Source organism: Orcinus orca, chromosome 1 (assembly GCF_937001465.1).
Source record: "Orcinus orca chromosome 1, mOrcOrc1.1, whole genome shotgun sequence".
Classification (NCBI taxonomy): Eukaryota; Metazoa; Chordata; class Mammalia; order Artiodactyla; family Delphinidae; genus Orcinus; species Orcinus orca.
The window spans coordinates 20,615,581-20,642,356 of NC_064559.1; the positions used below are offsets into that span (position 1 = coordinate 20,615,581).

Genomic DNA, 26,776 nt, shown 5'->3' on the forward strand with positions numbered 1-26,776 from the left:
TCTTCTCTAAATGTTTGATAGAATTCACCTGTGAAGCCATCTGGTCCTGGCCTTTTGTTTGTTGGAAGATTTTTCATCACAGTTTCAATTCCATTACTTGTGATAGGTTTGTTTATATTTTCTAATTCTTCCTGCTTCTGTTTTGGAAAATTGTACCTTCCAAGAACTTGTCCGTTTCTTCATGGTTGGCCACTTTATTGGCATAGAGTTCTTTGTAGTAATCTCTTATAATCCTTTGTATTTCTGCAATGCCAGTTGTGATTTCTCCTTTTTCATTTCTAATTTTATTGATTTGCATTCTCTACCTTTTTTTCTTGATAAGTCTGCCTAAGGGTTTATCAATTTTATCTTCTCAAAGAACCAGCTTTTAGTTTTATTGATCTTTGCTATTGTTTTCTTTGTTTCTATTCCGTTTAGTTCTGCTCTGATTTTAAGATTTCTTTCCTTCTACTGACTTTGGGTTTTCTTTGTTCTTTCTCTAGCTGTTTTAGGTGTAGGGTTAGGTTGTTTATTTGAGACTTCTTGTTTCTTGAGGTGAGATTGAATTGCTGTGAACTTCCCTCTTAGAACTGCTTTTACTGCATCCCATAGGTTTTCGGTCATCTTGTTTTCTTTGACATTTGTTTCTATGTATTTTTTAATTTCTTCTTTGATTTCTTCAGTGATTTCTTGGTTATTTAATAGCATACTGTTTAGCCTCCATATATTTTTGTTTTTTACAGTTTTTTGCTATAATTGATTTCCAATCTCATAGCGTTGTGGTCAGAAAAGATGCTTGATATGATTTCCATTTTCTTAAATCATCTGTTGCTTGATTTGTGACCCAAGATATGATCTATCCTGGAGAATGTCCCATGTGCACTTGAGAAGAAAGTGTATTCTGCCACTTAGGGGTGGAATGATCTATAAATATCAATTAGATCAATCTAGTTTATTGTGTCATTTTAAGCTTGTATTTCCTTATTTATTTTCTATTTGGATCATCTGTCCATTAATGTAAGTGGGGTGTTAAAGTCCTCTACTATTATCGTGTACCTGTTGATTTCTCCTTTCACAGTTGTTAGCAGTTGCCTTATGTATTGAGGTGCTCCTATGTTGGGTGCATAAACATTTATAATTGTTATATCTCCTTGGATTGATCCTCTGATCATTATGTAGTGTCCCTCCTTATCTCTTGTAACAATCTTTATTTTAAAGTCTGTTTTATCTTATATGAGTATTGCTACTCCAGCTTTCTTTTGATTTTGTTTTCGTGGAATATCTTCAGTTTCAGTCTGTCTGTGTCCCTAGGTCTGAAGTGGGTCCCTTGTAGAGAGCATATATGCGGGTCTTGTTTTTGTATCCATTCAGCAAGCCTGTGTCTTTTGTTTGGAGCCTTTAATCCATTCACGTTCAAGGTAATTATCGATATGTATGTTCCTATGACCATTTTCTTAATTGTTTCGGGTTTGTTTTTGTAGATGCTTTTCTTCTCCTGTGTTTCCCGCTTAGAGAAGTTCCTTTAGCATCTGCTGTAGAGCTGGTTTTGGTGGTGCTGAATTCTCTTAGCTTTTGCTTGTCTGTAAAGCTTTTGATTTCTCCATCGAATCTGAATGAGATCCTTGCCAGGTAGAGTGATCTTGGTTGTAGGTTTTTCCCTTTCATCACTTTAAGTATATCATGCCACTCCCTTCTGGCTTGTAGAGTTTCTGCTGAGAAATCAGCTGTTAACCTTATGGGAGTTCCCTTGTATGTTATTTGTCATTTTTCCCTTGCTGCTTTCAATAATTTTTCTTTGTGCTTAATTTTTGCCAATTTGATTACTATGTGTCTCGGTGTGTTTCTCCTTGGGTTTATCCTGTATGGGACTCTCTGTGCTTCCCGGACCTGGGTGACTATTTTCTTTCCCATCATGGGGAAGTTTTCAACTATAATCTCTTCAAATATTTTCTCACACCATCCCTTTTTCTGTTCTTCTTCTGGGAACCCTATAATTTGAATGTTGTTGTGTTTAGTGTTGTCCCAGAGGTCTCTGAGATTGTCTTCAATTCTTTTCATTTTTTTATGTTTATTGTGCTCCTTGGCAGTTACTTCCACCATTTCATCTTCCAACTCACTCATTCGTTCTTCTGCCTCATTTATTTTGTTATTGATTCTTTCTAGTGTATTTTTCATTTCAGTTATTGTGTTTTTCATCTGATTTGTGTGTTCTTTAGTACTTCTAGATCTTTGTTAAACATTTCTTGTTATTTATCAGTCCATGCTTCCATTCTATTTCTGGGATTCAGGATCATGTTTACTATCATTACTCTGAATTCTTTTTCAGGAAGATTGCCTATTTCCTCTTCATTTATTTGGTCTTTTAGGTGCTTACCTTGCTGCTTCATCTGTGACATATTTTTTTGCCATCTCATTTTTTTTCTTTTTTAGGAGTGGCATTGTGTTCCTGTTTTACTGGTTGTTTGGCCTGAGGCTCCCAACACTGGAGTTTGTAGGCTATTAGGTAGAGCTGGGTCTTGGTGCTGAGATGAGGACCTCTGTAAGACCTCATTATGATGAATATTCCCTGGGTTTTGAGGTTCTCTGTTAGTCCAGTGGTTCAGACTTGGAGCTCCCACTACAGGAGCTTCTGCCTGAACCCGGTCTCATGAACCACGATGCCACAAGCTGCGTGGGGTGGCAAAAAAAAAGAACAATAACAAAGTAAAAAACAAAATTAGACTAGGAAACTGACAGATATGTTAGAAAGAATATAAATATAAAAATGTAGATGAGTCAACAACTAGAAGGTATATCAGTACCACAATAGTAAAAAAGAGGAAGAGGGAAAAGAAGAATAAAAAGGGGGGGAAGTCCTTGGCTGTGGAGGGTGGGGCCTAAACAAGTGTGAGATTTGGGTCGTGGGTGGGGCCTATGCTCAGGACCCACACGTCTGGAAAAGCCCTGGGGGCTGTGGGAGGTGGGGCTTGGGCTTAACGGACAGAAGTGTCCCAGGCGTGCCCCCCATCCCTTGTCTCAGAGGACAGAAGACCTCACCTGGGAGCCCAGCAGGTCTCCTGTGCTTGGGTTGGTGGAGCAAAGGCCCTCTTCTTCTCTCCTGCTCCTCCTGATGTCCAGGCAGGCCCCTCCTGCCTGCTTCTCCTAATCTCCCCAGCCTCACTCCTATGCCCCCAGGACCAATGTGGCTGGGGTGGGAGGGAGGGCCCTTGGAGGGCAAGGCACCAGCCTGGGAGTTCAGCAGGCTGCCCGTGCTGGAGTGGGCGGGGCAATCGCCCTCCACTCCTCACCCACTCCTCCTGGAGGGCCCCTCCTGCCTGCCTCTCCTGTTCTGCCCCCAAGGACCAACACTACCTGGAGGGGGCTTTGGAGGGCAGCAGATCAGCCTGGGAGCTCAGCAGGCTCTGTATTACTTTTTTATATGAAATGTTTAGGAAATGAAAATATATAGAAACACAAAAGTAAATTAGATTATTAGAAAACACCAAGGAAAATTTATGTACAAAAGTTGATGCTATTGCATTTGGATAAAGTTGACGAGTTCCTGCTACTCACTTAGCCCAGGAAATACCACCAAGGAAACCTAATATATTGGAATAGATGTTTGAATATTTGAGTAATATTCAAACATTTGAATAAATGTTTGAATATTATTCAAATATTTGAATAAAAAATCTTTAACAGAATTAAACACACATTTAAGCTAAAAAGTAAAAATTAGAATAGACGTGAACCCCTCAATCAGATAATCAGCAACTAAGAAAAAAAAGCCTCACATAAGATAACTTTTCATTTTCAGGGACTCTATATTTTCAACTTAAAACTGAGAACAAGGTAGAATGTCTGTTCCTACCTCTTAAGACTGAAGACCTTATGTAATGAAAAAATAAAGAATTTTACAAGAATTAGAAAGTAAAAGTAAAACTATTTCTATTTGCAGTGATAAGATTATAGAAAATTCTAAGTTATAAACAAAAAAACCCTACTAAAACTAAGAAATTATTGTATTAAAATTTTTGCATATGAGGTAAATATACAATCTATTTTATTTTTATATAACTACAATATTTCTTGTTCTAGGATAATAATAAAAAAGCATTTCCCATTAAAGCAAGATCAGGAAATAGAATACTTGGGTTTAAATGTATCAAAAGTTGTAGGAACTCTATGTTTAAAACCTCCCAAAACCACTGAAAGGAAAAAAAAAAAGACAAATGAAAAGATGGATCAATCTTCATAAATAGGAAGACTCAAATTTGTAAGATGTCCTTTTTCCCAAAATATTCACCTCCGAAGTCCGGTAGTCATTTTGCAGAAATTGACAAGATGCATTTAAAATATATCTTATATTTAGGCAGTTGGACTCAGGGCAGAGGCAGAACCCCCTCCCTCCTTTTTAGCTCAGTGGATCGTGTCCAGGTCCTCGATGACAACTGTTGTACTGGGGAAGTGACTGGGTGGTGCCTGCGCTGGAGATGATGTCATTTCCAGTAACAACACAGGAATCAGAACAAACACAGCCACTACAGAAGCACTACAGCGTTCTGTGCTATCAGTTTAGTGGACCCAAAAGGAGACTGACTTCAGACTTACACAGAAACTAATTGAGATTCCAAAGCCCTTTGGGGTTTTTGAAGAGTAACAGGAACAACAATGCAAGACTTTAACTTTGGAAAATGTAACCTGGTAAAAGAGTGAATACAAGAAATCCATGAAAGCAAGAATCTTCCACAATCTGTGATTGAAAATGTTGGAGGAAAATATTTTTACACTTGGATCTTACAGATTAGGAATATATACAAAAGTTGCCAATATTGATGTGTTGTGTGTTGCACCAAGAGAGATTGATTGAAGTGACTTTTTCACCTCATTCTATAAATTGAAATTACAGGAAGAAGTGAAAGATTTAGGAGCTGTTGAGGCATTTGTGCCAGTTATCAAACTGTGTTTTGATAGCTTAGGGATTGATATTTTGTTTGCAAGATTAGCACTGCAGACTATTCCAGAATATTTGGACCTAGGAAATGACAGTCTGCTTAAAAAATAGATACAATATGTGTAAGGAGTCTAAACAGTTTCAGGGGAACCAATGAAATTTCCCATCTAGTTCTAATCATTGACAACTTCAGGTTAACTCTGAGAGCTATCAAACTGGGGACCAAACTCCACAACATCTATTCCAATGTATTAGGTTTCCTTGGTGGTATTTCCTGGGCTAAGTGAGTAGCAGGAACTCGTCAACTTTATCCAAATGCAATAGCATCAACTTTTGTACATAAATTTTCCTTGGTGTTTTCTAAATGGTATGTGTTTAAATTATACTAAAATAAAATTTATTTTAAAATAAATAATAAAATATGTCTTACATTTAAAAAGTATTGGATAGCCAAATGATCATTAAAAAGAAGAGTCAATTTAAAAGACATACACTAATTGATTGTGAGTTACTCTATTTTCACATTAACCAAAAGAGTGTGGTATGAACATGAGGATAGAAAAGTACAGAAGATATTTATATGAACAGACACGTAAATTGTCAATAATATTTTTAAAAATCTCCTCAAAGTAAACTAAAGGAAAATGGAAAGTCTTTGAAACAAATGGCTGGAACAACTTATAAACATATTAAAAAGTTGAAATTTGTCACTTATCTCACTCCATACATCAAAAATTAACTTGAGATGAATCAGTGAGATAAATATAAACACAAATATAAAGTTCCTAGAAGAAAACATGGGAGAATATTTTCTCAGATTTTGAGTGGACAAAGTATTTTTCTTTTTTTGAGCAACTGTATATTTTTTGGGGGCTGTGTTGGGTCTTCCTGCACGCGGGCTTTTCTCTCTAGTTGCGGCGAGCGGGGTCTACTCTTCATTGCGCTGTGCAGGCTTCTCATTGCAGTGGCTTCTCTTGTTGTAGAGCACGGGCTCTAGGCACGCAGGCTTCAGTAGTTGCAGCACACAGGCTCAGTACTTGTGGCTCACAGGCTCTAGAGTGCAGGCTCAGTAGTTGTGGTGCACGAGCTTAGTTGCTCCGTGGCATGTGGGATCTTCCCGGACCAGGGGTCGAACCCATTTCCCCTGCATTGGCAGGTGGATTCTTAACCACTGCACCACCAGGGAAGTCCCAAGTGGACAAATATTTCTTTAATTGGACCCAGAAAATATAGAATTTTTTTAAAAGCACAGATTGGATTCCTTCAAAATTAAAATCTTCTGTCTGTCGAAAGATACTTTTAACAAAATGAACTGACAGAGCAAGATGGGGAAATATCATATATATATATATAAAATATATATATACACACATGCACATATATTTATTTATGTGTGTGTGTGTGTACACACACACACAATCAGGCCATTATGCATATATTGGATTGTCTTTCCAAAATTTATATGTTGAAGCTGTAACCCCCCAATTTGACTATATTTGGAGATGGGGTTTTAAAGAGTTAATAAAGGTTAAAGAAGGATATAAGGGTGAGGCTCTAATTCAATATGACTGGGATGTTTATAAGAAGAGAGAGAGAGAGGGATGTGTGTACTTAGAGAAAAGTCGACATGAGAACATAGCAATAAGGTAGGGGCAAGGAGAGTGGTCTAAGGAGAAGCCAAAACTGCTGACCCCTTGAACTTGGACTTCTAGCCTCCAGAATTTTGAGAGACAAATTTCTGTTGTTTAAGCCACCCTGTCTGTGGTATTTTGTTATGGAAGCCTTAGAAGTATAATAATAATAATCGTTATTATTACTACTACTACTATTATTATATGTGTGTATATATATACACAAGTATTTCTTTCCAAAATAAATTATTATATGTATATTAGTATATATTATACATATATATGTATATACACACAAGAACTTCTTTGCAAAATAAATGAAGATATTCAGACATCCTGTAAATCAAAAATAGAAGAAAGACAAAAACCCCGATAAAATGGTAAAAACAGTGACAACAAATGTATTTGATAAGAATGTGGAACAACAGGAACTCTCCATACATTGCTAACAGAGGCTTAAAATAGTACAATCACTTTGGAAAAAAAACTTTGGCGGCACCTTCTTTAATTAAACTATAATAATTTTATGACCTAGCAGTTCCACTCCTAAGTATTTGCACAAGAAAAATGAAAAGAGAAATCCAAAGGCAGGCACAAGTATATTTGCAGCATTTTTACATGTAATAGCCAGTAATTGGAAATTACCCTAATGTCAACTAACGAAGAATGGATAAACAAATTGTGGTATAATCCTACAGTGTAGTACCACTTAGGAATATAAACAAACTACTGATCAATGAAGTGATGTGGATGAGTATCCTAGTCATCATAAGGAGTGAAAGAAGCAAATACAAATGAGTGCATTCTGTAAGATTCCATTTTTATGAAACACTGGAGCACCACCAAACCAATCTATTTTGATAGAAATGCACACAGTAGAAGTCTCCTGTGGAGGAGATGAAAAGAGAAGTTCCATGAAGGGCCTTTCGAGGCCAATAGGAATTTTCTATATTTTGATAGCAGTATGGTTGACACAGTTGAATGAATATGTTGAAACTCATCACAGTGGAAATCAATATATGTACATGTTTACCCTGTGTAAAATAGCTTTCAACCAAAAAATTAAAAATGCAAGGTCATGAGTAATTAGCCCTGATGAAAAAGTATTACTTTAGAATTTAGAGGAATAAAAGAAAATAACCAGTTTAGAATTTACAGTACAACACAGCAATCATTAGTTCACCTAAACAGTAATCTCAGTTTACCCACTGCTTACTATTGTAAAGAACTAGCAAAACAAAACCATGACTAAAACTACCTTCATCATTGACCTATTCAGTGCTAATGAAGAAATTTTCGCAACTTCTATGAATTTACGCTGCAGTATTACCTATAATCTCCACACATTCCAACAGTCTTATTAAACTTATCAACTATCTCCTGCTTTCTCCTCTCAAATTCTCAAATCCTTCCACCTTAATTGCATTCTTTTCCAGAAGTATGGCCAATAATTAAGCTGCCATATTTCCATAGAAAATTCTAAAAATATGAAAAGTTTCTTTTGTTGGTTTGTTTTCCATTTTCTGCCATTAAATATGCAAACCTACAGTAATTATTCTTTCCTAGTTCTTATTGGTTGTAGTGGAATAAGATTCTCTTCTCCCGATTCTAGTGTAACACTCATTCCAGTCTGTCCTTTGAGTGACCTAAGCATTTCAGTTACCTTCTTTCCCAATTATGTGTTCCACATGTTTCCCTTTATTGGCACTTTCCTCAGCATCCCCACAGGCTCCAGTCTCTCCCATTCTCCTTTTAACCACATGTTAAGCCACATGTCTTCAAAAAATGTTCACATTTACTTTTTTCCCCCCTTCCTCAACCATCTGTAATCAACTTATAACTTTATGGCTTTTATTCTCTTTATTTAACAAAACAGGTTTCATTAAATCTATGCCGAGGGATCCAGTGGACAATTTTTATTTCATACACATTTGACCCCCAAAGTATTAGACCCGTTGACCTCCTTCTCTAAACATGTCTTTCCTTTGGTCCTGGAAAGTTTTATTCACCTGGCTTTCCATCTGTCTCTGGCTGCATATCACATTCTTTTATAGGCTTCTTCTCCTTTGCTTTTTGGTTAATGTTGAGGGAACATCAATGCTACAATCAAGGCCTTAGAACTTTCACTCTTTAAACCTTCCACAGACAATGGCATTTACTCCCGTGTAGCCTATTGTCTTCTTATATTGAAGTCTCACACATCTATTTCTGTAGTCCACATCTAATTTTTGAGCCTCATGTCCTTATAGTTGACTCTTTCTTAGAACTAACCAATTGGGTATTTCACCAGCATCTCAAAACGCAACCCATCCCAAATGAAAGACTTTGCTTTAATGCTCCCCCTCACAATTATGCTTTTCTCTTATTCCATCCACCAGTAGTTGCATCTTATCCAGTCTTTCATTCAGGTTTCTAAGCTTCAGATCTTACTCCTTTAAATAGTTGTCTTCACTCTTCACTAATTTCCTCAGCTTCATGATTTTCTACTTTCCTCCCATCTTCTAAACTAGTTTGTCTCCTTTTTTTATGCCCCCAATGCATCCTGCTCTTCCCTCTTTATCAGATGTATTTTTCTTTAATTATTTGACCTATATCCATATATTCTAACTGTAATCCAGTTTTAATGGGGATTACATTTACCCACTTCTCTAGCCTCAGCTCTTATGTAAGTTCTTATCCCATAGCAGGATTTCAATAACTATATATTGAATTAATTCATTAATTAATTAGTGACTTAATCTCTTTATGTTTAAGAACCTAGAAGGAAATATAACCCAATATGTGTACTACCTCAACGCGTGTTGAAATTGGTTTGGGGAAGATGTACATTTATTCTGCTCTCTGCATATCAACAATGAACTATAGAGAGAATGGTTAGTTAATAGTAACATTACAACATTAACAGTTTCTGGGAGAATAAGTTCATTATGATGATAGGTACAAAAATCTGTGGTGCATGGTAAAAGTTTGTAGTTGATTAATCAGTGGAAGCAATTGGTAATTATGGTATTCTGAGAAATGTGATGGTGAAAGCATTGACAAACACAAGGTGGCAACTTAAACAGCAGATCAAGGAAGCTATTTATTGAAAAACATATCTTTTGCTTATAATATAATATGTTTCACACATTTTACAATGAACTAGTAATATAGCGCTGAAGAAGATATTCCCGCTTTTGATGAATTTACTGTCTAGATGTATAAAAGACAAGTGAGTTGGCAATTATAATACTGTGTCATAAGTGCTAAGCTAAGGTATACACACAGTTACAAGAAAAGTTGCTACGAGGATATGATTTCAGAAAGGGAAAATGCCAGAGACAAGGAGAATAGTCATGAAAGAATTGTAGTAATTCAAGAGTGGCATAATAATGACTTGAAATCGTAACAATTAGAATAGAAACAGTTCTTGGCTTGGATTGAAGAATAGGGGATACCAAGAAAGACTATCTCAGAGTTAACAAGAACACCAGAGGCATCTGGTGCCATGGGACGAGGGAAGAGAGCCAGAGCTCTAGGGAAAGGCAGGAGTCGTCAATAGAAGCTGACCTTGCAGACAAATAAAATGAAAATTCAAATTGTATGCATTCTTTCATAACAATGTTATATTTGAAACCCATTTTGAATATATAAGGATATAAAAATAGTTTTTTCTCCCTTTTAAAAAAAAAAGATCTTATTGGCAAATTGGGCTTTGGATAAGAGTATATGAGAACGACAATGTAACAAGGAGTTGACGAGAGGTGACATGATGAGTAAACCAAGTGCACTGAAACTGGAGAATATTGACAGGGGGTGTGGAGATAGACCATTACATAAAGGATAGTTTCCAAACTAGATAATTTATATATAAATTAGCAGGCATGGAGAACATTAATTTCCTCCAACAGTACATTAAGATGTGCGCAAAGATTTTCCAAGTGGAAAATTTGAAAACTTCAACCTGAGCAAGTGATTTCTGTTACCTCAGTCACTTTATTGAACTCTAAATAGAAACCTGAGGAGTATTTGAACGGTGTAGGGAATGAAGTCTAAGTCTTAGATCAGCGTCAAGACGTATTGACCAAGAATTACAATGGTGATGTTATGTCCATACATAAAGGACAACTCTATCATAGAACAAATTTTTTTCTAGGTTGAAATAGGCGGATGTTGCATTAAACAGAAGTAGGAGTTTAAAATTCGGTTTAATTAAATCATTTAACTCTTGCCTTCACACTCATTAGCAACACAACAGTATATGAAATAATATGAACCGACAAAATGGAGCTGTAGCATAAATGATTATTGATCATTTCTACATGTTTCTGTTACCAATATGAAACTTTCACTAAATAAGAACATATGTATCAAATAATTTGGTAAATTATAAATTTCTTTAATGCTTCCTTTAAGAAATTTTCAAACCAAATGCTAACATTCAGAAATTTAATTTCTATACAGTTGTATAGCTTTAGGGTTTTTTTTTGTTTGTTTTTACATTTATTAAGCAAATTTGCTAAATATTAAACCTTATTTGTAATTATGATGCAAAAACACAGCTGAGGAACTAAACACATAAATTGGGTTCTGTCATAAATATACAGAGCGTACACAGAATGCTCAGGTAGTATAAACAAAAAAGCAGTGAATCTGGCTGAAGATACTGTAAATATTGTGATACACAATTTTATTTATAATTCAACTAGAATATAGAGAGGATAATTTCCATCCCTCAGGGTTGTTTATACCATGTATAGTTAGAGAATTTTTCTCGCATAGTTTGTTTTCCAGTTTTTGCTTTTGGTCCTAAGTAAGAATTCAATTATCAACATTCTTGGCTCTTGAAAGATAAGAATCTCCTTGACAAACCAGCATTACAGTTTTTGCAAGAATACTTGAACAATCTAATATAAGAGCTTTAATCAGGACCTTTTTCTAAAATAGCTTACATTCTGATAAAATCAAAATCTAGTGGAAAATGCTTTATTACCTTCCACTGTGTTTTTAGAGAATAGTCAAGCTTATTTTTGATGCCCTGTAAATAAGTACATATCATAAATAACATATAACAATGTGAAATTATTAACTCTTACATGATCAAGACAGTACATTTACAGTGCTTTCTTTAATCTGACTTGTTCATCCACATGCATTATGCTTCAAAGGTATAGGTATAAATAAAAGTTTTGATATATAATTTAAGCATTATATATGCAAATATAGGATAAATAGAAAGAAAGGATTCAGTATGAAAGTAAAATGTCAATAAATACATAGGCTGAGTAAGTTAAAATGAATAGTTTTGCATTATGATCTTGAGAAGATTATTAAAATTATAAGAATGGAAATGAGAATTCATTAACAACAAAAACATTAATATTTAGATAAACAAATCTGACTCTCACAATGTCTTAGTAATTTAGGATAAAATTTGGATAGATATAAAAAGAAAAAAATTGAAATAAATTATATGTGATATTTTAGAAAAAAGACACCTACATTTATTCCTTAAAAAATAATTTCCAAAAAAGAAAAAATTTATATGTGATGAAACATAATAATAAGAAAAATATTTTTCAGGATAACAATTTCTTCTACTTTTTCTTAGAACTTAATTGTATAAACTAGTTTAGCTTTGGAAGTGGTATTTCTACTTTTGTCTAATCACATCCTAGGAGATTTGGTAGTTTTTCTGTGAAAAACTCAATGGAAATCTTTATAAAGTGTTTGTCATAGATGATTTCTGGTTAGTTGTAGGATTTTTTTTAAAACTTATGTTTCAACGCTGAGTATAATTTGTTCTTCAGACAATCAAGAGTCAATGCTGTGTTGCGGATTTTGCGGTAATTTATAATTTGTGACAATAATTGTAAGAAAATTTTAGGAGACTAGGAATCTTTATTAATTTCTCAATCCTAAAGATTTGAAATTATTCTGAGAACATTGTGAAAAAACCCTAATACTGTGCTGAGTAATGGAAATAGAGCATGCACAATATATAATACTCTGATATTACCCAGCCAATCTTTTATCTGGTGAAAGAGACAGGCTTGTAACTAAAATCTATTACAAAATTACTATACCTTGGTCTAACTGATACTTGAAAAGCTTAGGAAAAATTAAGAAGACTTAATTCAACCTAGAAAAAATAGGAACACTTAATACAGCCAAAAAGGATTTGATTTTGGAGAGAAGGTACAACTTGAATAAATATGACTTATCTGGAGATGAATATGACTTTATCAGGTCTTGCCCATAGTGAATTTCAGGCAAAATAGAATTTTCTAGCTCATCCATTCTACAGCAAGTATCACCCCTCATTTAATTTAATGGTAGCATAAATCATATAGTATTGTAGTCATTTTCAGCTTTACCTTTTCCACAAATCGTGAACTTCTTCTCATTTTCACCTTTGTATCTAACTCACTTTTATACCCCAGTACTTGTACCTAGCTATTTATCTGAAAACACTTGTTGTCATATTACCGATTAAACTAAGGCATCTTATATTTGTTATAATAAAATTTCAGCCTATGGGTTGTATTTTCCATCTTAGATCCAAGTTTAGTCTTCTATTTTCACATAATAAGAAATGGATAGCTAATCATAGAATATATTCAGAGTCATATTCAGTCACAGGGAATAGAATAATCGGCCTACTTCAGAAGCATAGCTTTTCCTGAGATGTATATGTAGTACATATCACATTGTGTGCTTTATTACTATAACATATAAGTACATAGACACATTATGTGTATAAGATAAAATTAAAATAATTACAATGAAATCTCCTTTACAATCATATTTCTACTATGAAAAATACTTGTAATAAGTAAAATATAATCCATGTAGAGTTTGACAGGTCTTATGAAAGCAAATATACTTGAAATATGTTTTGGGCAGTTTGAACCGTTCTTACAAATGACTTTCACAGTAGTCTTTGCATTTTCTGAGATCAAATGCTTCTAACTTAATAGCAAGTATATGTCTTTTAGAGGTGTACTGAACACATTCAAGTGATGACTGCAGTTCTCTGAAATGAAGTCACAATCTAACTAGAGATCTCCACGGTGATTAGGTGTATTTGCTTGCCTGTTATAAAATGAAAAGAGAAAAAATGTAATGTAACTACATTCAATCATTTGAGTTTGAATTTTAGTAAGTGTATTCATTCGTAAAATTGCTCGTAATAGGCTATTTAGTTTAAATGGTGAATTCACAAATACTTATGGAATGCTACCTTGTTCTAGGAAATGTGCTAAGTACTGTAAATTCAACAAGGAGGTTTTGTAGGGAAGTGGAGTTCAATAAGCAAGAGCAACTTTAAAAAATGCATATAGTAAAATTATTTGTATGTATACAGTAAAATTTGTGTAATTAGTAAAATAATATTATGTTCTGGAGTCAGAAATAAGAACACTGAAATCTGGCCTCAGAAGACCTCTGGAGGGACAGGCGGGCTGAATCCTAGAGGCTGAGTGGGAGTTGATTGGATGAAAATGGGTGAAGCACACACAAGGCAAAGTGATTGGTGTTACCTCAGCCATAGAAATGAGACATAAGGTGGTTTCGGAGGTTACCTTAAGCTACTAGATCATACTGTAACATAAATTTCAGGTCTAAGAGTGAACAACTGTTGGAGGAGGTCACTGAAATGCTGTGACTGGCAGTTGACCCACTAGTTGGACCCAGGCAATAGGAGGCTTCTCACCCTATCCACTATCTTGGAATGTACCTTCTTCCCACCATTCCCACACTAGGGACTGTTTCAAGGACACAGCCTTGAGAGAGTAAGGCATTGGGATCATCTAGACCATGTAATACATGACCAAACCCCGTTAGGGCCTCTATATGAACTTTTTCTACAAATTGAAGTATAGTTGATTTAGTATGTTCGGTAAGTTTCAGGTGTACAGCAAGATGATTCATATATATATATATATATATATATATATATATAATTTTTCAGATTCTTTTCCATTATAGGTTATTAAAAGATATTGAATGTAGTTCCCTGTGCTATAGAGTAGGTCCTTGTCATTTATATATTTTATGTATAAAGTATGTATATGTTAATCCCAAACTCCTAATTTATTTCCCCCCCTTTCCCCTTTGGTAACCATTAGTTTGTTTTCTATGTCTGTGAGTCTGTTTCTGTTTTGTCAGTAAGTTCATTTGTATCATTTTTTTTAGACTCCACATATGATTGCTATCATATATTTGTCTTTCTCTGTATGACTTACTTCACTTAGTATGATAATCTCTAGGTTCATCCATATTGCTGCAAATGGTATTATTTCATTCTTTTTTATGGCTGAGTAATATTCTATTACATTCTGTATATGTACCACATCTTCTTTATCCATTCCTTTGTCGATGGATATTTAGGTGGCTTTCACATCTTGGCTATTGTAAATAGTGCTGCTATGAACATTGGGGTGATGTATCTTTTCAAATTAGAGTTTTCATCTTTTCAGGATATAAGACCAGGAGTGGGATTGCTGGTTCATATGATAATTCTATTTCTAGTTTTTTAAGGAACCTCCATACTGTTCTCCATAGTGGCTGTACCAATTTACATTCCCACCAACAGTGTAGGAGGGTTCCCTTTTCTCCACAGCCTCTCCAGCATTTATTATTTGTAGACTTTTTGATGATGGCCATTTGACTGGTGTGAGGTGATAGCTCATCATAGTTTTGATTTGTATTTATGTAATAATTATCGATTTTGAGCATCTTTTCATGTGCCTTTTGTCCATCTGTATGTATTCTTGGAGAAATGTCTATTTAGGTCTTCTGTCCATTTTTTGATTGGGTTGTTTGTTTTTTTGATATTGAGCTATATGAGCTGTTAATATTTTTGGAAATTAATCCCTTGTTGGTAGCATCATTTGCAAATATTTTCTCCCCTTCTTAGGTTGTCTTTTCATTTTGTTTATTGTTTCCTTTGCTGTGCAAAAACTTTTAAGTTTAATTAGGTCCCTAATTAGGACAGTATAGTAAATGACCAAACCCTGTTAAGGCCTCTGTATGAACATTTAAGATTCTGACAGATGGGTGTGGAGATCTACTCATCCTGAAGCTGCTCAAGACAAGTATGTAAGTTCCCCTTGCTTATTAAATTGCCACCTACCAATTTGGAGTGGTCTGCCTCTTTCTTTGGTATCTCCTTGCCCTCCTTGTACAGAGGCCAGTTTAGAATGTCACCCAGTGGGGCAGGAACTAGTTGGTAGGGAACATAAAAATATTCACAAAGAACTGTTTTCTAAAACTGATGACCACAGCAGCAAGAGAGGAGAACACAGCTATAGAGCAATGCTTCCAGGGATGGGACTTTCCAGATATTTCCTGAATTGCTTGTCAAGTTTTTCAGCCACAGAAATTGTCTTTGTGCTTGATTCCATTCTTTTAATACTGTCGCTTTCTCTGTCTTGTTTTATCTTTCCCCCTTAAATATTACTTTTTTCCATTGCATGTCCATAAAATAGTCATTTCATCTGCTATAAAGTTTGTTGTTGCCTCATCACTGCATTGAAAATGCACCCTTTACCTCCCGCTGCTTGAGCCAAACTACTGGCTGTACATTTTTCACATCCTCTGAGTGGCAGCAGCAGCAGCAGTGGGACCGCTTCTGAAATGCTGTCATCTAGTTTTCTGATGTGACCCAGGAAGAAGGGAGAGACTGACAGGGGGCATTATAGAAAGGGGCCAGTCGGAGGTGGGGAAGCCGCCAGCCGCGGGCCGGGGGCGGGGTCTCTAGGCCGAAGAGCCCTGGGAGGCCCCTGGGGAGGCCCCGGGGGAGTCGGCACTGCTCCAGGGGAGCTGCTAGGCCCACCTCTGCCCCCCGCAGAGGGCGCGGAGAGCTTTGCTGTTCAAAGAGGGGCCCGTGGTAGCATCGGCACCACCTTATCAGAAGTGCAGAATCTCGGGCCTCTCTCCAGACCTACTGAATCAGAATCTGCGTTTGAACAAGATTCTCAGGATATCCGTGGTGATCTTGGAAGAGTCTGTATCATGGAATCGATCTCTATGATGGAAAACCCCAAGAGCCTTAGCGAAACGTTTTTGCCTAATGGCATAAGTGGTATCAAAGGTGCAAAGAAAGTCTCTGTAGGTGTAATTGGAAGTGGGGATTTTGCTAAATCCCTGACCATTTGACTTATTAGATGTGGCTATCATGTGGTCATCGGAAGCAGAAATCCTAAGTTTGCTTCTGAATTTTTTCCTCATGTAGTAGATGTCACTCACCATGAAGATGCTCTAATAAAAGTAAATATAATATATGTTGCCATACATAGAGAACATTACATCTCCCTGTGGGACCTGAGACATCTGCTTATGTCTCAGGGTAAAATCCTTGATTGATGTGAGCAATAACATGAGGATAAACCAATACCCAGAATCCAATGTGGAATATTTGGCTTCATTATTCCTGGACTCCTTGATTGTGAAAGGATTTAATGTTGTCTCAGCTTGGGCACTTCAGTTAGGACCTAAGGCTGCCAGCCGGCAGGTTTATCTGTGCAGCAACAACATTCAAGCTTGACAGCAGGTTATTGAACTTGCCGGTCAGTTGAATTTAATTCCCATTGACTTGGGATCATTATCATCAGCTAGGGAGATTGAAAATTTACCCCTGCGACTGTTTACTCTCCGGAGAGGGCCAGTGGTGGTAGCCTGGCCACGTTTTTCTTTCGTTATTCTTTTGTCCGAGGTGTGATTCATCCATAGGCTAGAAACCAGCAGAGTGACTTTTACAAGATTCCTATTGAGATTGTGAATAAAACCTTGCCTATAGTTGCCATTACTTTGCTGTCCCTGGTCTACCTGACAGGTCTCCTGGCAGCTGCTTATCAGCTTTATTAAGGCACCAAGTATAGGAGATTTCCACCTTGGTTGGAGGCCTGGTTACAGGTAGAAAACTGCTTGGATACTAAGCTTTTTCTTCGCTTCAGTCCATGTTGCCTACAGCCTCTGTTTACCAGTGAGAAGTCCAGAGAGATACTTGTTTCTCAACATGGTTTATCAGCAGGTTTAGGACGTACTTGATATTTATCTGATGCTAGTAAAATACTTGATTAGTATAATTTGTAAAACATAAGATTTAAAATACTGTAAAATTTTACATACCTTGTAATAGAAATTTTGGTATATTTAGGGAGGGGAAAGAATTATTCTTCAAATAATGTTTCTGCATAAGAATTATGTGGCTAATTCAAAATCATTTAGAGTAAAAGCTGCTACTATCCCTTTCTTTGCAGAATAAAAGCAGAGAAGTAAAAAAAAAAAAAAGGGGGGGGCCAGTCACCATAGAGTGACTATATTTTTTAACATTGCATTTTATCAAAAGAATATTTTTTCTTTCCCTTTAAGAAGTTTAGATCAATTACAGCAGCTCAGAATATCATGGACATCTCTGCACCTCCAAAATACAATAACCTGTCAATGAATATGATGAATTAATCATAAATCCAAGACCACAAAGTCATTATTCAAAAATTGACAAAGTGCATCATGTTTTGAAATAAAAGGCTGTTATAAAGCAATACTACCCTTTTACTTATCAAAGTCAAGTGGTAGTTTTAACAAGTTAGTTTCCACAAAAGCTTTAACAAGATGAATGGATTTATAACACTGTCAGATACAACTAAGAAAAACTTGGAAATAACTGACGACAAAAAACCCAAGAGACTTTTTTCCATTCATCCTCACCATCACAGGTACTGTCTGACATACATCTCGTCTTTCTGATGTTCAGTACAAGAGATTACGTATCTGACACTGGATTTTTATAGGTAAATACAAGAATTCCTTATTATAAAATGGTCTTTTGAGAAATTTATAATATTTTGGCATCACTTTCAAGAAGAAACAAGGACTCAAAAATATAAGTAACTTCAACTTATACATTCTTCCACTCTCCTGCCTCTTCCTGTAGAATTTGTAAAAACTAAAATACAGGATGCTTTTTACCCTGTTGTAGCTGTTTATACTTTACATATATGATACCACTGGGAAAAACTTTTAAAGGATCTTATGATAGTATGAAAATAGATTTCATTTATGATTCCCCCCAAAAAAATTTAAATCGATTTTTAATATTTGAACAAACTGAAATAAATCTCAATTAATGTATTTTTTTGGTCAAATACAGCTTTAGAAATGTTTTGATTCCAGACATTTCAAGGAATGAAAGTACACGAATTTGAATGAATTCACCATGACCAAAAACCAACAGCTATTTGTTGGTTTTATTAGTTCATTACCTAATTATTTGTTAATTTGTGCAAAATAAAGTGGCCTCATTGAACGTTTTAATGATTTTGCTGCTTGTTTATACAGTGTTAAGCATATATAAAGTTTTCAATAAATGCTAGTTATTGTCATCATAATTATACTAACCTGCATCTCTTGGACTCCTCCATTTTCAGAGAACTTTTACTATTGATACTCTGTGTCTATATGTTTTCACCCTCTCCTCCTCTACTGTTGCCATTTCATCACCATTAGTATTTAATAAAGATTAAATTTCACAGTGAAATGATTGACGTTTCTGACTCAAGTGCTCGTGACTCTCCATTGGTCTTCCATTGCTGCCTCCCTGATCACGTGGTCTTCTCTCTTCATGAGTCTGTGTCTTCTCCTCTTCTTATAGGGAGACAAGTCCTGTGGATTAAGGACCATCCTAATCAGTATAACCTCAGACTAACTTGATTACACCTGCAAAGACCCTGTTTCCAAATTAGGTCACATTCAAAGGTACTAGGAGTTAGGACTTCAGCATACCTTTTGTGGGATGCAATTCAACCCTTAATATTCTTGTTTTCATATCAGTGTTATTCTGCCTCCCTAAGTTTGGAATTTTTCTTCTTCTCTATTTTATGAAAGATATAGTATATGGTTGCTATCAGTTCTTCCAAACATGTTTGAGAGAACTCAGCTGTGAAAGCATATGGGTCTCGAGTTTTCGTTGTAGTCATGTTTCTAACAAATTTAACTTCTTTAATTGGGAGACGGCAATTCTGTGACAAGTGTGGTAAGTTGTGATTTTTCAGGGAGATGGTCCAATTTCTTGGCATAGGGTTGTACATGAAAATCTTTTTTACCTTTTATTGTCTGTGGGATGATCAGTATTGATATTCTTTCTTTCATTTCTGATGTAGGTAATTTTTATCCTCTCACTTGCTCCTTCTCTTTCTTTCACATCATCTTGTTAATGTACCTGTTCTTTGTTAATTCTACTATTACTGTTCCACTTTCTCTTTTATTTGTGCTCTTATCACTATTATTATCCTTCTTACTAATTGCATCAGATATAAATTACTCAACTTCCTTTTACTTTTTATGACAGATGATTTATTTCTACTCTTTTAAAATATGAGCATTTATAAGTTTCTCTCTAATCACTGCTTTAATTCTATTCCACAGATTTAGATACATTGAGATTTTAACATAATTAATTTCAAAATATTTTATAATTACCCCTGTGATTACTTTTTTTTAATCCATGAGTTCTTTACAAATGATTTTTAAAATTTCCAAATATATGGGACATTTCTAAATGCCTTTTATAATTAATTATTATTTTAAGACCAGTATGGTCAGAATATACTTTTTAATATTTCTGTCTTTGAAACTATTGAGACTGGTGCATATGGCTTATTTTGATGAAAAGTCTGAGTGAAGAATAAATATTCTGTAATTATTAGGTATAGCATTTTGTAAAACCAGTCAGGGTAATTTACTGACTGTTTTTATACCTTCCAAATCGTTACTGCTTTTTGTCTAGTTATCAATTCCAGAGAGATGTTTGTCAAAATCTCCAACTATGCTTTTGGATTTAACCCTATTGCTTTAATTTCTGTGAGCTTTTGATTTATTTATTTTAAAAATTCTGTTATCATGTAAATCACCAGGAATTTATATCTTCCTGACATTTGAAACTTTTATCATCTTCTGTGATAGTCTTTGTCTTGATACTTAATATTTCCACTATTTTTATAACCCTACCATTTTCTTACATTTACTGTTGTTTGATAAATCTCTTTCCATCATTTTCTTTTATTCTATCAGTGTTTTAAATTCAAATTATGACCCTGTAGAGAGCATATGCTTTGGTCTTGTTTTGAATTCAACCTAACTTCCTCTCACTTGGAATATTTAGATCATTAATTGTAAACAAAATTAATATAAATTGTTTGACTGAGTTCTATCTTACTACTTGCTACTTCCCCAATCCTCTCTACTGATCCTTCTTGTCCTACTGTTGGGTTCTTTCTTGAGTTATCTACTGGTTTTTGAAAAACTATTCTAGTTTATTTATTCTATTGACTTTTTACCTATACCTCTTTACACTTTTTAGTTATTTCTCTAGGGATTAAAGAATTAATCCTTGGAATATAGCCAATATTTTATAATAACTTTAAATGGAGTAAAATCTATAAAAAATATTGGATCACTATATTATACCTGAAATGAATATGATATTCTAAATCAACAATACTTTAATATAAGAAATAAATTTTTTAAAATGTGCCCTTAACCTTTTACAGTCCCCCTTGATCTAGTACTTAAAATGTAAAAGTCTTGCTACAGATATGTACAATTAAGTACCCTCATCCTTTGTGCAATAGTTTTCATGTATATTACATCTATGTACATTAAAGACAACACAACACAGGGTTATATTTACAGTTTTGCATGCCCTTCATTTCTTCCTACACCTAACGTTCTATTTGGTCGAATTTATCTCAAATTACCTATTTACTGTTATTTGCAGTTCAGCTCTGATGGCTGGAAACTTACTCATGTTTTATTTATCTACAGAAGGTTTTATTTATCTACAGAAGGTTTTATTTTGTCTTCATATGAAGGGTAGTTTTACTAGATATGGAATTCTGGGTTAAGAGTTTGGGTTTTGTTGTTGTCGTTGTTTTGATAAGTTGGATTTCATCAATAAAATAGCACAATATCCTGCTAGATAGATGATAAGACAAGTTACATCCTGGGGAAAATGTTGCAAACTACAATTCTACAGCAAATTGTTTATAGGATACATTAAAAACTCAACAGTTGAATGATTAGGAAATGGGCAGAATACAGATATGTCACTGAGGAGAACTGTATTACTCAGGGTTCTCCAGAGAAATAGAAACAGTAGTATGTGTATATGAGAGGAAGAGAGAGAGAGAGAGAGGGGAGAGAGACAGAGAGAGACAGAGAGAATGAGAACTATTGTAAGGAATTGTCTCGTGTGATTCTGGGGCCTGACAAGTGCAGACACAATCTGCAGGGCAGACTGGCAGACTGGAGATCCAGGGAAGAGGTTGATATTATTACAACTGGGGTCCAAAGTCGTTCTGGAGGCAGAATCCTGTCTTCCTCAAGAGACCTCACTTTTCTTTAAACTTCAGCGAAGTGGAAGAGGTCCATCCACATTGTGAAGGGTAATTTGCTTCTTTCAGAGTCTACTGATTTAAATTTTAATCTCATGTAAAAATACCTTCAGTGTTACCTAAACTGGTCTTTGATCAAATATCTTGGTACCATGGCTTAGTCAAGTTGATACGTAAAATTAACAATCACAAGTCTGTGCACATGGCAAGTAAACACTTGGAAGAAATTCACCATCAGCCATTCAAAGAAATACAAATTAAAAGCACAATTAAATATAACTACACAACTTTCTTATCAGAATGGCTAATGTTTTTTTAAAGTGATACAAAATGCAGGTCAGGATGCAGAGAAATTGGATCATTTTCATATTGTACATGGGAATAGCCGCTGTGGAAGACAACTGGACAGTTTCTTAAAAAAAACTGAACACGTAACTGTCATATGATTTGGCCATTGCACATTTATCACAGGTAAATGAAAACTTATATTCACACAAAAATATTTCATACATATTCATAGCACATTTATTTGTAATAGCCAAAATCTGGAATCACTTCAACAAATGAATGGGTAAACAAACTGGTAAATGCAGACCTTCAACAATCTGATACATACAAAACTCCTAATAAACTCCATAGAATTATGCTGCATTAAAACTAATAATTCTGCATCGTTACATACTGTGTTATTCCATTTATCCATAACATTTCTTGAAATGATGAAATTGTAGAATGGAGAGGAGATTACAGTTTGCCAGGGCCTAAGGCGGGAGTAGGGGCAGGAAGGAAGTGAGGTGTGTATGGCTATAAAACAGTAGCCACAGAGTTACTGAAAGATGTTACCTTTGGGGAAAACTGTGTCAATGGTAGGGATATCTGTGTCTTATTTCTTACAAATGCATGTGAATCTATAATTATTCCAAAATAAAATGTTTAATTAAAAATCAGTTAGGAAGACTAATGAAGGTCTGCCTTAACAGGAAATAAAATTAATTGCAAAAGCAATTTGTGAGACAGATCTATACGTATTGATATAGAAACCATGTTGTAAAACATATTAACAAATCATTTGTGCAGAATAAGTAGAAACTCATGACTCTATATATTATACTTTTCATTTAAAAAAATAACACATATGCTAATATTTTCAAAGGGCACTAGTAGTTTACACCCAAAACGATAGGGGATGGTAACTTTAATGAGGAGAGTTTTTGTGAGTAGGTCTATGTTTTGTGGTGTTGTTTTGAATAAAACAAAGTCCAAGAGATGTTACACATCTATGCCTGGTTCTTTCAATTGTATGTGTTTTGTGTTTGGTTGGTTGGTTGCTAGTTCGGGTTTTTATGTTGCACATCTTTGCGGTCTCTCAAATGTTGATCTACGCAGTCTCTGTTTCTGGAACAGCCAGTTTGGTCACCTGTGCCAAAGACCAGTGAGTCACTCTGTATGACAGACTCTAGGTCCATCCACCTCACTACAAATAACTCAATTTCGTTTCTTTTTATGGCTGAGTAACATTCCATTGTGTATATGTGCCACATCTTCTTTATCCATTCATCTGTCGATGAACACTTAGGTTACTTCCATGTCCTGGCTATTGTAAATAGTGCTGCGGTGAACATTGTGGTACATGACTCTTTGTGAATTATGGTTTTTGATATTGATATACATTTGTTGAAAAACTCCTTTCTAGCAAAATTCCATTTATGTGATTTATTGATTCCTATTTCATTGACACATTTTTGGCATGAATTTTTTCAGTTAAAAATAAAATTAAATCTGGTTGATTGATTCTTTATTCAATCTATGTCATATTTTACTTATAACTTCTTTTGTTATTTTTATTGGAGCCATTATTACCGCAAAAGCCAAATTTAGAGGGCAAATTTTGTCTAAAGAATTAACTCTTCAGTTTTTTAAAAAAATAATATTTGGATCTTAATATGTTGTCATTTCAGTTTATGTTGATTGTTACTATTAAATTCTGTTTCTGAGAGAAAGTTTGTTGTTTAAATGTTATTGCAGTAACTGGCAGTTCAGCAGGGTCTGATTGCTCATCAACCTTCAGCTTGTTACAGGAAAATAATACAATATAGTAATTACCTTAAAAAGAGGATATGAATATATTTATAAATAAACTAAATATGTATAAATCATAACTATATAATTTATTCATTATACTTAATAAGTACTATGCAGTATGATATAAAATAGCATTTTCTCTTTGAGTTCATAGAGACTGCATTACTAGTAGAGGATTGAGCACATAGACTACGTTATTAGTAAAGGATTTTGAGATTAGATCATTTCTCATTCAGGAAGAACTATTACATATACTACATTATTTCAGAAACTAAGGAAAATGCTAAAATTTTAAAGAACCACATAGCTATTTTAGTTGTGGGAGGCCCTCAAACTGATCACTTGCAAAGCTAAAGTAAATCCAGGGAAAATTTATTAGCATTTCCATTATTTAAAGAAGAAAATAGATAGTCTATATGTCTAAAAGAACAGTGACATAAAATTATTTTGTTAGTTCCACAGGGGTTTATTGCTATTCAATTTAGAAGTAACCCTTGAGCAGTAAGGAATTGATTTCCCTGTTTAGTATGTAAAATTTGGAAGGCAGTAAAAGAGATTAGCATCAAAATTTTTACACTTTGGAAAGTTTGCTCTCTAGTGTTTGATAACAGAATTTTTCAAATCTTTTACACTTAAGAGTGAAAAGAAAATAGATCCTCTTCTTCTCTTTGAAAAAGTACAGATTTAATAATGATTCACATACAAAAACTCTTCTTGACTTGCACTTGAAGTGAAGAAAAACTACAGGCTTCTTCCAGAGTCTTAAAATAGGGTTAAGTTTCTTTCCTCAGTAATTTTGAAGCAGTGAGATGCTCCTGTACAATATCACTGAGGAAAACTTGTAACAGGAAAACAAAATCACTGACTGATCTGAAGTAAGCAGCCTATGAAAGTTAGGAATCTTCTGTTGTAAATCCCACTAGCCTATGTGCCAGAGGAGACACTGCTGTACCGCTAAATTATCTTTTGTCAAGAAAAATACTGAAATATGAAGGCACTTAGGTTTTTGTCTCAATTTTTAAGAGTTTGCTTAATGTTTAGTAGGTACAAAAATGAGAAACATTGAACAGCAACAAAAAAGAGTTGACTCAATGAGCTGAGAGGTAGAAATAAGTATTGATCCTATTTTTTCAACAACTTGTGTCAGTTTGGTATACACTACTCAAATATTTATCAAAAATACCTTTAGGGCTTCCCTGGTGGCACAGTGGTTGAGAGTCCGCCTGCTGATGCAGGGGACACGGGTTTGTGCCCCAGTCCGGGAAGATCCCACATGCCGCGGAGCGGCTGGGCCCGTGAGCCATGGCCACTGAGCCTGCGCATCCAGAGCCTGTGCTCCGCAACGGGAGAGGCCACAGAAGTGAGAGGCCTGCGTACCGCAAAAAAAAAATAAAATAAAAAAATACCTTTAAAAATCTATCTTATTTCCACAAAATCAAGCATATAATTATATGTATATAGGTGTGTGTGTAAATATATATATGTATGTATACATATATATAAATTGTTACAGTTTTGTTTCTTCGATGATAATTGTAAAAAATGGAAAATACATTGTATACAAACATAAAGTAAAAATGTACAAGTCTTATGAAAGAAATTTTGTAACAATTTGGCATTCAAGAAAATAACATGATGAAGTGAGAGAGTAGCATTGACATATATACACTACCAAATGTAAAATGGATGGCTAGTGGGAAGCTGCTGCATAGCACAAGGAGATCAATCCATGCTTTGTGACCACCTAGAGGGATGGGATAGGGAGGGTGGGAGGGAGACACAAGAGGGAGGAGATACGGGGATATATGTATATATAGCTGATTCACTTTGTTGTACAGCAGGAACTAACACAACATTGTAAAACATTTATACTCCAGTAAAGATGTGGAAAAAAATAACGTTCTTATATTGTAAACCTCTATTATCGTTTTGTCCATAATGCAAATTACAAGGCTTTTGTTAACCTTACAGTTATTAAGCTTAAATCTATACCAGTGTTGCTAAATAGGAAAATGAAGAACTGCTAAAAAGCTGTGATATGATTTAAGTGAATTCCCCATTTTCTACAGTGTACTAATAAAGTGACAAATATGATTCCAGTGTCTCTGTTATTTTGCTTGTGGAAATCCATGTCAAACCTGGATATGAAATAATTTAGTACAGTCAGCTTTAATTGCAGTGCATCAATCATTTCACCCCTTGTTTCTCAAAAGAGATCTTGATCCAACATTGACTTGCTCTGGTCTTTACTTTTTCTGACATTAATATTTCCACCCAAAATTTGGGGGTATGTTTTGGTTTGTTGGCATGGCTATTGTTTCTCAAATAATCTTTGTGCATACTTTGTGACCAATTTTTAGTACAGTTTAAATAATTGACTTACGTTTTAACAACTTATGAAAATCAAAGTTGCCCCAGTCAAAATATTTGTTTTGCCTGCTGCCTCATTATTATTATTTTTGTTGGGATTACTTTGTTTTTTCTATTTTATGATGTTTCTCTTTTAGATATTTATGTTTTCTAGTGATTTATGAAGTAGATATCATAGGTATATTTTTTCTGGTTGTTCCTTTTATGTATTTGAAGAAATAATATTTAGACAACAGTGTAGTAACAAAGTCTATTATGAAATTTGGTTCATTTGTTCATTAATCTGTTCATTCATTAAAAAACATTTATTGACATCTGATATTTGCATGATATCTTGCTAGACTAATAGAAATATTATATGTCTAACAATAAAGGTTTTGTTTAACTGTGGGTGATTCAGGGAT

The 26,776-nt window shown here is 34.7% G+C and overlaps 1 long non-coding RNA gene and 2 pseudogenes across 2 annotated transcripts in view; all 3 read left to right on the plus strand.

The window, feature by feature from the left end:
* Positions 1-26,776, plus strand: part of LOC125964201 (uncharacterized) — a 343,736-nt gene that overhangs the window by 303,701 nt on the left and 13,259 nt on the right. The window lies entirely within an intron of this gene.
* LOC101270097 (poly(A) polymerase alpha-like) lies at positions 4,424-5,301 on the plus strand (annotated as a pseudogene).
* LOC101270343 (metalloreductase STEAP2-like) lies at positions 16,540-17,563 on the plus strand (annotated as a pseudogene).